At 37.4% G+C, this 14,382-nt stretch overlaps 1 protein-coding gene across 12 annotated transcripts in view; it reads right to left on the minus strand.

Annotated features, from left to right (window-relative positions):
- The window catches only part of TSC22D1 (TSC22 domain family member 1), a 91,056-nt gene that overhangs the window by 45,557 nt on the left and 31,117 nt on the right, over positions 1 to 14,382 (minus strand). For 2 of the 12 annotated variants that reach the window (XR_010356106.1, XR_010356108.1), the window contains 2 exons: positions 7,906 to 8,163; positions 5,438 to 6,948 (listed from right to left, as the gene is read on the minus strand). The exons of 2 other annotated variants lie outside the window; for them this stretch is intronic. The gene's annotated coding sequence lies outside the window, so the exon portion shown is untranslated. 8 more of the 12 variants (XR_010356109.1, XR_010356115.1, XR_010356111.1 and 5 more) reach the window with 7 other exon arrangements.

The raw sequence follows: 14,382 nt of genomic DNA on the forward strand, positions 1-14,382 counted from the left end.
TTCAGCTTGCATTATAAAGGTCAGTATGAATGCCTAGTGCCATGAAGCAGCTGTTATATTAAGATATTTGTATTTAATTGACCACTTCTGTATACAAGAGCACAATGTTTATTAAAAAACACTAAAAATATATACCTATTTCCCATATCTGTAAGAATGTTTTCATTTAGCAAAAGCCTAACAAACTCACAGGTGAAGTTGTCACTAACAGCACAGTAAAAAACCCACATATAAACATTCAAATATTTAAAAAAAAAATCTTTTCACTGTCTTAAGATGAAGAAGACACTACTACAAATGCAGTAAAAAAAAAAATAAGGTCAGTGTGCTAAGTAACACTAGGCAACAAGGGCAGAGGGCTTATTAAAAATGGTGGTCTTCACTAACAATGCTTCACACCATTCACAGGTACAAATTATTCCTTTCTAAAACACCTCAAACTGTGAGGAAAAAACCCAACAGGGTACAGTCCCCAGTCTCTGAAAGTAATTATTTTTGTGTCATGTTAAGAAGAGATATTGTATTACATATTACACCATACTTTATACTACAGATGCCAAAACTCTACCTTAGGGGGATTTCTGCCATAGCAAAATCCTTATATGACAGACTAGTTCAAGTCAGAATTTTGAGGGAACAATCTTTAACTTAGGTGCAAATGAGAAAATTACATTCATTTGGGGTGTAAATAGAATTCATTGCCTTATAAAACAAATTAGTTATGTTGGTAGTGAAACACCAACAAATGGTCTCATGTAATAAGCAGCGTCTCTTTTTTGGCATAGAGAGAAAAAAGAGAAAATAATTACATCCTGAATTTTATACAGACTAAGCTGAAGTTCCGGTTTGAGGGAGTAGGTGGAAACAGCATTTATATCACATTACAGTCACTGTAATTTTAGGGTGAAAGGTAAATTCCTATATTTTGATATAGGGTGAGGCTTTATTGATATTAATGTACTTTGTAAATGAAGTAATGGATCATATTGAAAGCAATTAATTTTCCAGGCTTATCTAACCTGCATGGATTCTCCAAATGGTGGATGAGCTTGCTAAGTAAATAAACCTCTTAATTGTGTCAGAAATTAATGAGCAAACACAGAAGCAAAGAAGGGGGAATAAATACAGGGCTTTAGCAGGTTTGTTGTATTTTCTTTTAGGTAGTGCAGAAAAGAATCCTTCAGGCAACAAGAATACCTGCCTCACAGAAAGCCAGTCACTACATGATTTATTGCTGTGAAGTCCACATAAAAACAAAGTTCCAAGAAGTAGTGACCTGAGAATAAGTGAATGTCACAGGTCAATCAAACTGATGGACTATTCACTAAACCAAAGGATTACACAATGTGGTTCTCAAACATCTCCAATCTAATTCTGCCTTCTGTGCTAAGAACCAAATAGGAACAGCTAGTCAAGCCATAACATCTTGCATATACTTTGGTATTTACAGAACGGCAGAAAGGAGAATTTCTTTAGGAAAAATGTACACAGATTCAAAAAAGCAGGCCAGATTTTGAAACAGCAGGCGCTTAAGAAGGGACACAAAACAGATGGCAGTTCAGGGTGACAAAATGTGGCAATACAAACCATTCACTGCTTAAGAGCAATGGCAAGTGAAGATCCGAGATTATCTCATCCATTCATATGTGGTGCTAAAGCCCAAAAAAATGTTGAACTGGCAAATTCGTATAGAATGAGCAAGGAGCACAGATAGCCTTTTGTATCATTATTACACTGTCATCAAAATTACAGCTTTTAAAAAGTCTTTGAAGGAGGCAGAAAATTAATCTGAAACAGTAACTTGAGTTCAACGACAAGCATGCAAAATGCCCTGTAGCTTCAGTACTGCCACACTGGTTTGACTGCTAGCACTGGAGATACAGTCAGGTCTTCCAAGTAGTATGTCTTTTTGGAGAATGATGTGAAAACTGACATGGGAACAGAAGTTTTTATTCTCTGAACAAATGTAGCGTTACTGTTCATTGTTCTCATTTGCAAGCTGCTTTATTAAAAAACCCAACAGTTCTGTACTAGTTAAAAAGGAAGTATCAAAGTCCTGAGTAGTGTACTAATTGAAAAGGAATAAATGGGAGAAATCTCCAGAACAGATGCAAGCATAGGGAAGAATAGCTAAAATTTTGCAATAAAATTTAGCACTAATACAAGCAAACAGATACTTGCTTTTGATGTATAGCATATTTTCATTTTTTATCACCACTCAATTTATTAGGAAAGAAACTAATATAAGTTCTTTCTTTGAATATCCTTACTCCTATGTTCTTACCAATTTTTTAACCTAATTCCTAATCTGTTTCTAATTTTGAGCAGCTGCAAGTGTTGCAGCTGCCAAAGTATGACAGGTCTTAAAAAGTTACCCAAGAATAAGTGTACAAGTTCAGAAGCCCTTCCAACTTGTCCCTGCCTTCTTTCCCTTAAAAAAAGCTGCAGCATTAACTCAGGTTTCAGACACCACTAGGTGATAAACACAACTAGTGCCCGAGGCATAATAAAGCTTCAAATCAGCACTTACACACTATTATACACCAGAGAACCTAACCACACAAGCTATAAATCTATGGAGTCCAGACTTTTCTATCATTACCTATAGCAGGGGAAAAAAGACTTAACTGCTTCAAGTGATTTTCTGTCAAGCGTACTGCCTGTTAAGGGAGAGTTCCTACGTTAGCTAGCTGCCTGTAAGTCCTGTGCTGTTCCAGCATCCAACTAAGCTTCAGTTTCACTGTAATCCTGAAGTCACCCAGGAACATTCCATCTGTATGTAGCAGCTGTGCTGATGTCAGCTGTTCTTCATTTACTCTTATACACTTCCGTCTGATTTCATCTTTCCATTGTTTATATATGCACACAAAGGTTTTGCAAATCAATTTTTCATGCTTTCTCATCTAATACCAAGCGCTACCAGAGACCAGGAAACCATTTTAAAAAATAGTTCAAATTTTACTATTCTGAAAAGTCCTAAACACATCAGCAGCAGGTATGTGGAAATTCCTCTGAAACATTCAAATGGATAAGGACGCTTTAATGTGAGCTCTAAAGCAATTCCACCCAATGATGAAAGTTCAGTTTAAGTCAGGACAAAGTTATAGTTTGGGAAAATCTATATAAATCACATTTCTATCTTTGAAGGCCAATTATAATCTCATTAAATCTATTTATAACCATTCAAGTTGTTATTTATTTAAAAGTTATTTTCTTCAGAATTACAGGTGATCTCTTAAACTGAATCTGGCAAGAGGAGGTCAGATACTGGTATGGTTACAATTGTTGAAGAAAACCACCAAAAACCATATGCCTCCTTAACTGTGCAACCTCCTGCAACCCTCTCTCAAGATAAAATATTATCTTGCCCCCATGAAAGTGACACCCATCTGTGCAAGGTGCAATTTCTTCACTTACTGTTTTTTAACACCAGGCTAAAACCCACACATTTTCCTGACCTCCACTTCTTCAGTACATGGTAAAAACAAGAAATGTCACTTTCTACTGGAGAGAAAGCAAAGCCACTCCGGTAAGAGCAACCAGGGAAACAAAACAATACAATACAGAAGAGTTCAGGTGAACAGTAAATTTATATTCTTTAAAAAAATCAGCAAGTGATCAGGGAAGTGTCACTGTCATCAGCAAAAGAATCACAAATTTAATGTGGTCTTTAAACGTACAACCCAAGTTAAACAGTAAAACACAGCAATTCCTGCAACAACCCAACAAACTCACCTCACGTTGCTGACATCAACTTACGGACCTGTCCTAGGAGCCGTGCAGCCGCCAATTCTTCTCAAAGTCCATGCAACAAACAAAACTGGAATGGTTCAACCATTAGTCACCACTGCTTTCAGAAAATGCCCTTTTCCAGCTTTTAGTTAAAACCACTTTTTCTAAACTTACCCCTAAATCACATTCCTTCTTTCAAAACTCAGGGATGCTTTCATGTCTGATAAACCAAGGTATGAGCCTACTTTCCTCAACTGAAAAAAGATCTGAAAAATATTTTTGACACTGTTACCTGCTCAAATCCCCACATCCTGCAAACTGGACTGAAAGAATGAAATCCAACTTAAATAACACCATTGCTGAAGGAACAAGTCTGGCTTTCAGAAAATCACATAAAATTGTTATGTTTTGTTACCCACCTCCTCAGTGTAAAGCAAAGGGATACAAACACCTCAGAACCTATGCTCTTTAGTCCCACTTTCTTGTTTATAAAATCAAAATAATTTTCTGGTTTACAAAAATAACACTTTTTTATACATCCCCCTTCCTGAAACTAAACTGACAAAACATCTCTAGCACAAATGACAAGTTTAGCTCTGGCTGAAGTAGCAACATCAGCAAGAATTTCCCCCAAATTTCCTGATCTTTACAGGGTATTTCCTCAAAGCATCCTGTAACAGAGAAAGAGCTGCGGCACAAGCCACAAAGGGTGGACAGAAGGCGAAAAGGACAAAGCTAAACTTTCAAGTTAAACAAGACAGCTCTTCTGGGACAGGCAAAACAGTGTCAAAAGCCAGGATTTTATTAACTGGCTATGAAACAATTAGGAGGAGCTGGTATCTGGTCAAGAAGACATAAAGGATTACGTGAAGTGAGTTAGGTAGCTCAAATGCTCAAAGAAATATTTAAGAGAATAGAAAGAGGAAAAAACAGGACCATCATATGCCTGTTTTTCGAAATTCTGTTAGTACCAGGCATTAAAAACCTCTGAAATAATAAAGTGTTTTTCCACATTTCCTGGCATTCCAGAGTTTGTCAGAAGAGTCACTCAATACATACACTCATGGCAAGTACAATATAAACAAGAATAATTTTTTTTCAGGAATCTTTATTATTTAGTAACACAAAATCATGAGTTATTGTTCTAAGGATGTATCAAGAACCCAGGATTCCAACTGTAACACTCAGAGCATGACAGAAACATGCTAACGCTACGGTGATAGACAAATATCAAAATAACAACTGTAGAATTGCAACAGGCTTTTTAATTTGGTTTTTGCTTTTGTTTTGGTGGTTTGGTTTCCTAATTGTGATGGGGAGGAGTAAAGCCATTTTAAGAACTGAGACAGTAACATAAACAGTTCTCAGTGCCTGTTTCAAAAATATTTGACAGTCCTAAATTTACCTACTACAGAACAAAATGACCAAAAACTGTGGCTGAGGCAAGTGTAAGTTTACCTATTAAAGGCACAAAGTATATCAGACCTTAAATGGACTAGAAATTTGAAAAACAGGTATTTTCAACTAAAAGCACTGCTGGCACAAAACTCTAGTCACAGATGTTAGAATTAATTTCTGAGACCCACAGATCTTCAGCTGTTAAGGTCTAGATTACTTCAGTACACAATTCATGTCTCTATCTGTAACAACTACTCAATTTTGAGTTCATCACATACATATTTCCACATATTATAATAGGACTGAATTTGATAAATCAAACTGATTTATTTTTAAACTTCCAAATTGACAAATGTTACTGTGCTTGCATAGTTTAACACAGGCACGTGACTATCAGTTCTCTAAAAATACCAGGTTATAAGTTCAGCACTTTACTCAATAACCACAGAAGCATCAAGACAAACAAGTTTGATAATCACAGCAAAATCAGATATTAAAAAGCCATCCAACAGAAAGCCAATTTCAGACAGTCCAGTGAAAATGGCTCACTACATAAGTATGTACTTAAATGGCACCATCTGAACAATTATTTTTAGAACGTACTAGGACTGCAGTGCATTCCAGAATAGTAAGAAGTGACAACTGCCATGAAGCAGTAGCCTCAGGGCTATGTTAAGACTATTGAGCAATTTAAATAAGCTGGTGAATTTAACAAAAGATCTAGGCACCAGTTAAAAAACAATGTTTTGTGGCAACTTAGTTAAGAAATTAATTGGATTCAAGTATAAGCATCTGGCTAGTTTACTTCAACTGCCAGAAGTAGAAAACAGAAAAACCAAAGTGCTCTTCACCTACTGCCAGAGAGTCTGGTACACCCTCCTGCCTCCTATTCTCACACTCGGCTTCAGAACAAAACTTTTCCCTTTCCTAATCTGAACATTAGAACTAAGTCCCATTCTTCAAAACTAACTTCCTATAGTTAGAACAACACAAATGCAACAGGCATGTGTGTGCTGTTCGCTACTGCCAAACAGAAGGTTTTTATTTGAGATCTTGCTAGACATTCAATTAAGTTTGACTACAGAATCCCTTAGGGGGAACGATTAAAAGTTTTCTGCTTTCTAACAAACAACTTCTCACCCTTAAAGAAAAATCTAAGACTTCCACTTTTATAGCTCTCAACAGTTCCAACACACTTTATTGTGACACAAAGCCACAGGAAACCTCAAAAGGTACACTACTTCCCATATTATCCACTGTGACATTTTGGCTCAAATTTATTTTTAAGTAAACCCGGCAAGGTAGAAGTCTAAATACCATTTTCACAAGAACCTTTATTAATATTGTTTCTAATAATTTTAATATAAGTGGAAAAGGCTTTACAAATATAACAGTCAGAACCACAGCAGAACCCTGTTTCACAGATTCACATGGCATCTCCTATGCAAGGGACAGCAAGACCCAACTGTGTTATTAGACCTGTAAACTCTTAATCTTGGATTTATTGACTTGATCTTCAGATAGGAAGATGCCAGGTTTAGATTTTATAAAGGATATCTATATGACATTGTAACAAAAGGACCATGGGAGGCCAAACACTTTTGCTAAAGAACAATATATTACAAGTAATTTTCTGCCTAGGCCTCCATTTCTAGGGTGGTTCTGTGTGATGGAAAAAGGAGCCATTTCTTTCCCAATCCCATTTTTTTGCCAGGAGATCCTGCTTAGGGAAGGCCAAGATCCAAACCCAGTCATCTTCCAGCAACATAAGATCTTCTGCTGAAGGCTTGTGATGCAGTGTAAAGGTTAGAAGGTGTCCTGAAGCAATTTGGAGGGAATGAAGAGGGAGAGAGAGTCACAAGATGCACCAAAGTAATAATGCATGTAACATAGTTCCACATGACTTCAACTCAGCATGAAAGAAGAACTAGTAACATCTCCTTAGAATTTCATTGCCAGTTTTCAAGTGATTTCTTTTGCTAAAAATCAAAAAGGAATTTAGAATAAACTTCCTGTGCCAGCAATGACATAGCTGGAAAAAGAAAGGTCTGACTGTGGGCTACTGATGTTTGCAAGGAAGAGGCTGTTGCTCTGCACAGCATGAAGCGAAAAAGGCAGAATTTACCTGAGCTGATTCCCCTTCTCTGGGCCTGAGGGATTGCTGATATTGTGGATTAGCAGCATATCCCCTTAATCAGAGTATTCCAGTCTATTTTCTTCATATGGACAAAAGAACAGGACTTTACAAACCCAGCAGCCACAGGCTCCTCTAAAGGAAGAAACATTTGTGTGTTTAGAACGGGGCAACTTTTTCAGTGCTGGGAATCACATCAGATTTCAAACCCATGTGATGATCTCTGCCTTACTGCACATTCGAACCTAGCAGGAGTGCAAAGAGACAGGGAGGAGATGAAAACTGTGTGGCTATGAACCATACACAATCACTGGCCTTATCTTGGCTCCAGCCACCAGTTTCTGCTCTTGACTTGGCTTCCTGTCTAGAGAAGGGTCACACCAAGAACATCATAAGTGCTTCACAGAACTGAAGTACAAATATGACCCATGGACAGGAAGCTTACACAGAGGCATTCTTGCCAAGTGCCCAGAACATTTTTCTCCTCTCTCTCTCTCCAACACTTTTTCTTTACAATGTTCACACTCTTTCCCTCTCTCAGCTTAGAGAGGTGGAAGACAACATCAATAAAAAAATGCATAAACAGCATAAAGTCATCCTTCACACCTCAGCAGATGGCAGTTCAAAGGGGCCCTACCTACCTGCAACCCTGTTGTTTGCTTCAAGAACTGTTTGCCCAAGGAAAAAGAGACGAGCAAATCCTGGAAGCAGATCCTTCCCCAAAGGAAGTTTCTTTCTGAGTCTGCAACCTGGAGCTTTTGCTTGAGACTCAGTCCTCTGAGCAGATTCTTTCTTCAAACTCTCACACTGGTTCTTTACTTTTGTGGGCAGCTGGAAAAAGAATGAAGCCGTAGGCTGAGGCAGGGACTCCATACTTCCAGGATAGGGAGGCAGAAAGACTGGAGGGGAAGGAAAAGTGCTAGTTGGTAACTTCTTGAATAATGATCTGTATTCCCTCATTTTCTGCCACACAGAGACATACACATAGTCACTGCAATAGGGGAGGATGACAAGAGATGAGTACTAGTACATGCAGTTTTTTCATGCTCTGATGCCAAAAAAAACCAACCCCAAAGTGTTGAACTGCGAACTTTCAAGACTATTAAGACATCTAGCAACAGATGAGATCAATCATAAGATGTTTTGTCCAGAAAGTTCTCTCAGTTTGTTACAAGTAGATGTAGGTGGGGGGAAGGGGGAAATTTAAGTGCTAATTTCTTGGAAAAATAATCCAAATCTCTCCTCTATTCAACTTTTTCTCAAGTGAATTAATAATGGCATCTATTGCAATGCAGTGAACAACTCCCCATAATTTCTTTTAAGAAGAAATGGTCATACTTACCTGAATGTTTCCCTCACCAATGACTTCCTAACACCTCCCCCAACTCCTCTGTAAAGGTCTTTGTCCAATCTCAAGTCTTCTACTTTATTTGCCAAAATCAGACTGACTGAACACTAATAGCAGCTTCATGCTGTTGTGACAACCTTTGATCTAACCTAGGCAGATTATGATTGCTGTGGAAGATAAGAACCTACTCAAATTCCTGCATCGTATTTCTGGATTTCTAAAATACTCCTCTTTTTATTCCTGAAAACCCAGATTCCCTAGGAGTTGTGAATTATGAGCAACAAACAAAAGTAATGTGTAAGAGAGCTGAAATTTTCTTCTTCACAAATCCCGAAAGCTGCTTAAGACTCCTGTGAAATTCTATAAGTAGCATGGAGCCCACATACAACAAAACAGAACCAGAAGTCACTGGACTTCCAACAGCTACAGGGACATATGCATTCACTGGTTATATCCACTGCAATAGCTTCTGCACAACAGCAGTGCCAGGCATTTGCCTGTGGGGCAGTCATTGTGCTGAGGCACATAAGGCTCCATCACTTTACTAGACAGGCTCTTCCTTGCTCTTAAGACATCAGGTAGAGAGTGATCCAACAGTTAACCAAGGAGGTACATTACTCATTATGTTTGAAGAATTTCACTTAATTCATTTTGGGGCAGTTGGTGGTGTTTCTTCATCCTCTCCTCTAGAGTACACACCTAAACAAAATAGCTTCATATGGTTAGATACCTCACATGCTCAGATACCTCACATGCTCTTCAATTACAAGCTTTCTGCTGCTCGAAAAAGCTTGCTTTTGTTCATGGTGCTCAAAATAATACAAGAAAATTGGGCGGGGGGGAAAGGTTTTGTCATTAAAACCACAGCAATTTTGCAGTTAGAGTAGCATACAGGAAACATTTTTGTTTTTTAAACAAGTGACAGATAAAGCCATCAAGGACAAACCCTGATACTCTAAAGTAATTAAAACAGAAAAATCAGCAAGTTCTTCCCAGGGAAAGTGCTTGGGCATGCAGAAGGATACTCTGCCTCTTTGTTCCTGAATATAGTTACAGTATCTCAAGCTAAGATAAGAGTTGGTAGTCTAAATAGAAAGAGTGGTTCACAAAAATAGGGTTCTCTTTCATTGTAATTTTATTACTTTTCATCAACTTGAGATCAAGATATGTTCCTATACCTTTCAACTGGACAAAACATTGTCTCATTATTTCAGACCAACTTCCAAAGATTAGAGAGTGAGGCTCAGTCTTTTCATCCCACATGCATGTTCTTGTTTCTTCCTATTCAGAAAGAGTAAGTGATGAACACAAATATAACATAAATGCACTTGGCCAAGAGATGTCTCCACGCTGATGTTTGTACTCTCCTCTTCCATTAAAGGAGACAGAGAAAAATGAAAGATAAAATACAATAAACAGAATGTGTTCAATGCAAGTGTCTACTGCTCTGTATCTGCTGGCTAAGAAAAATATAAAAAGACAGTAGCAGTCGAAAGAATTATTTCTTCTTAAAGACTTCCTTGTGAACAGAAGGGTTTTTTTAGCCAGATAATTTGATAAGTTGCTGAGATTCAAGGCATTGCAAGTTGCTCTAATACTAGTTATCCTTCAAAACTACAGTGCCATACACAGCACTACAAGCTTCATGTCAGGTGATGCACTGAAGCCTACAAACACTACTGACTTTCTAAGTCAATATTCTTTTCCAGCAACAGAAGGTATCAAGATATTCAAAACAACAGAAGGTATCAAAGCAGATCACCCCAGACAAAGCAGCATGACCCAGCTTATTGCAGGGTCCTTTGAAACAGGAATCTGTCTGGGGCCTCTAGAAGAAATGGTCTTTCACATGAAAGACCCTATTCAACAGAAAAAACTCCAGATCACCTTCAATACACTAAACAGTCTGACATCACCTATTGCAGCTTCAGGAGCATAGGAGAGAAGAGTACGTGGTCTTAATTTGATTCATGTCTCTTCTTCAGCAGAAGACACAAAGATCCAAAGTGAAATTTAAGGGGAAAATAAAAGGCATTCTGAGGATTTTGTCCATTGGTGTTCTCACAGAAACAGCTGAATAATTTCTGGAAGATCAATCTGAAACAAGCTGTTAGGAATGACTTCATGTTAAATTCTTTTTCTTTCATCAAGATCATGGTATCTCTCCTTTTACAACCAAGGAAGAACTCTTTATTTTTATCCTTTCATATAGAATTCTTCCCTTGAGCAGACTTGTCTTGAACTGTACATTATAAATGAGGTTGGTAATTTTTGTGTTCTAGCTATCAAAAACCCTAGCCTGATTGATTCCTACACAGACATATGTATTTCAGGCTGAAACAACAAAATCTTTCTGCATTTTGAGATGAGAAATGTTAATGAGTACTCCACTGCCCTTACAAAGATTCTAAAGAATGAAAAAGAAGTCCAGAAACAACCATCCAAAGCACCCAAATCCCTCTTACAGGAATTTTGGGATAAGTTCTTTTGCTGCCTCATATCCATCGCCAGAAGTGATTTTTACTTCCTAGAAGGTGTGTTAAGTCAGCTTAAGCAGCTGAATAACCAACAGCTCTTCTCAGTCACTGTACTGTAGTTTGATGATTTACCTCAAGGGTGGGCTCTGATGGGATCCTTTGGGCTGCAGCAGAAAGAAATTATGGCCATGATGACACAAGAAAAACACTCTGGTGATCTACAGATACAGATGAAGCCAGGAAAGCACCAGCAGTTCTGTTTGTGAGTATATGGAAGATGGTAAGGAATCCTATCATCAATACCCTCATCTTCTTTGGGCAAAGAGAATCTCTGCAATGTGTTTCCATAGTGCCCTGACTGTTGATAAATACACCTGCAGGAAAACTCCTTTTATTGCTTTCTTCCTTCTCTATAGGGCACATTCCACAGCCAATTCATGAGTCACTGAGGAGTGGTCTCCATTTTTCTGCATCAGTGACCAGAAGCTCAATAGCCAAGAAATTGAAAGTTCAAACAATTATGAGTAAATTCTACAGGATACCATCTGCAAAATAAGCAAAAAATTGAATCTCCGTATTTGGTTAATGGTACAGAATATAAACAACAATACTTTTCATATTTCTTATCCTGCAGCTCCAACAACTGCAGGATCCAAATGAAAGAACATAGAAAACAGGACAAATTGCCATACCTAATTCAAGTTACCTGCAGTCAGGTCTAGTATTTCCCAACCCTCAAACTGAAATTTTAAAGCATTATGCAATTATTTTAGATGTAAGGTGCAACTACCCCTGCAGAGCACTTGCAGCTCTTATAGTTGCTGTCTCCTGCTGCCATCAATTACACTTTTACACATATGTGCAGGCTGCAAACCCACCATGGGATCTACACACCAGCATCCAGTTGAATTGTTATTCAAAATAAACATTACAAGAACAACAAATTTTAGTAAAACAATTTTCCCAGAAACTAGCCCCGACATGGCTCATGTATTAAAAGTATCAAAATGAGTGATATAAGTTGTTTAAATTCCAAGCTATTGAAACTACAAAAAAAACAGTAGTTTCCAGAAACTTTCTGGTTCAGGGCTTTTTGGGGGGCAACAGGAAGAAGAGGAGACTTGATTGAAGAAAAGGGCAGAAGTCATTGAACATTATAGTAGCCACATCAGATAATGTTATTTAGTCCCAAGATGGAGAGAAAAGGCAGCAAAAACCTTGGTCAAAGTGTTATTTTAAGATTATCATGCAACCTGTCATTAAAAGATAAATATGCCAACAAACAGAATGGCAACAATCTTGACTTTCTAAATTCCAGGAGGTGTTTTAAAAGCATTTGGCCTCTCTCCAGAAATGTTTTGTGCTCAACTTTAAAGGCCTACTAAAACCCAGAGGGTCATAGCATTGTCTCCATTATCAGACAAGGCATCAGACAATATGTAGTTAAGACTGGCATAGGTACCAATCCCTGAGAGACCCTCCATAAACTCCTAGTCTAGGAGTGGCAAAAAGCCCTGCCTTTTCTGAACTCAGCATGACACAGAATTCCAAAATTATATATAGCTATCACAACACCACACATTTGAGAAACACAGCCAATATTTCTTGGCACTTACACAACAACAGGAAAACACTAGAGGTATAAAATTGAATGATTGGTTGATTATAGAAAATACTACCTTTTAAAAACAATTCCCATTAATAGAAGCATCAATTTTATACAATTAAAGAAATGGGTATTTGCTAAACAATATTATAATTATTTTTCCTTTTTAAAACTGTTTACATTGCAAGAATTTTTTAAAATGTCTTCATTAACATGCTTTTTATTTCTTGTCAGCTTTTATGCCAAGTACAGTTGAAAGCAAACCTTTTTTGGCCTAACTAAACCACATTTTAATCAGATTAACAGATTTTATTGGCACTAACATACATTTCTGTCAAAAACAGACCTTCTTTCAGTCTTAGGGAAATTCTATGCTTCTGGGCAGAGTGCATGAGCCAATATTAAAAAAAAAAAAAAACAAAAAACTTTTTTTTAAAAGACATCATATGATGGCTATTTGTTTGCTTTATTCTACATAAGAAAGCCAACTACAGAAATAAAGGTTACAGCATTTCTGTATACCTTGAACTTCTTTGAAAAAATTAAATAAAACCTGTACTTTCTTAATGTTAACAGTGTTTTTTGTATTTTCCTTTGTTGCACTTGGTACATGGCTTGCTCAAAATAATTTGATTCTATTTAAATACAGTTAGGTAACAGAAATTCCTTACGCAATTTTTTTAAAGCACTATTTCTCTTACTAAGTTTTCAATCTTCACCCAATTCCTACACTTCTCTGGTCAGTGTCTTCTAGACTGGCTATCTGTAGAACTTGGAAGCTGAAATACCACACACAAGGAATGTTAGGAGGAATGATTTCAGTGCTGTTCCAACAGCCACATCAGACTGGATGCTTGATTTTGTGGGGCTTTGGGTGGGTTTTCTGGTTTTTTGGTGGGTTTTTTGGAGGTAGGGTGAGGTCCTATCTGAATTTCCAGATGAGAACAGCTCAAGGCTTTTCTCTAAGTTTTGACACTTCATGACTTCCCTCTGGTGTCTGCGATCTCTGGAGAATTCAAATGCAGCAGAGAAATGCCCCTTTCATGCAATATTTACCCCAATATAAATATTTAATAGATTAACATTAGGAAAAGGCAATATGGATGCACTGATAAATAAAAGCTAAACAAACAACCTGGGTTTTTTTAAGTCATCAGTTTCACAAAGTTTTTTTTGGAAAGCGCTCAAAAGTTGTATTTCATATTTGAGCACTTATGTTACTTTCCATACCAAGCCCTGATTTCTAGAAAGGGCTTCCTTACTCTTAGAGTTAATAAATTTAGAACGTGCTCAGAGCAACAGGCTTGATCCCTTCTTCAGTTTCAGAAGCACTAAGAACTCTACAGCCAAAACTGAGTTCTGGAGTAACTGTTACTGCTCAGGCACAAAGTGATGTCAAATACTATTGTAAGCTGTCGTAGTTCTTCAGCATTAATAGGTCTGTGATGCAACAGAGGCTTATTATTGTCTAACATGAGCAGTTGACAGTGAAGACAAACTGATTTAGTCATGACTTGCAAATGATGTGCAAGCACACCATGATACACCTCTGTAATACAGTCTGACTCTCAGGTTCAAGATACAAGTTTAAAAAGTCTCATATGCAGCCAGTGATGCTTTAGATCAGAATTACATTTTTATATTTTTACCTAGTATGTGCTAACAGTACATGAAAAAAGCATTCTAA

The sequence above is a fragment of the Passer domesticus genome, chromosome 2 (genome assembly GCF_036417665.1).
Source record: "Passer domesticus isolate bPasDom1 chromosome 2, bPasDom1.hap1, whole genome shotgun sequence".
NCBI lineage: Eukaryota > Metazoa > Chordata > Aves > Passeriformes > Passeridae > Passer > Passer domesticus.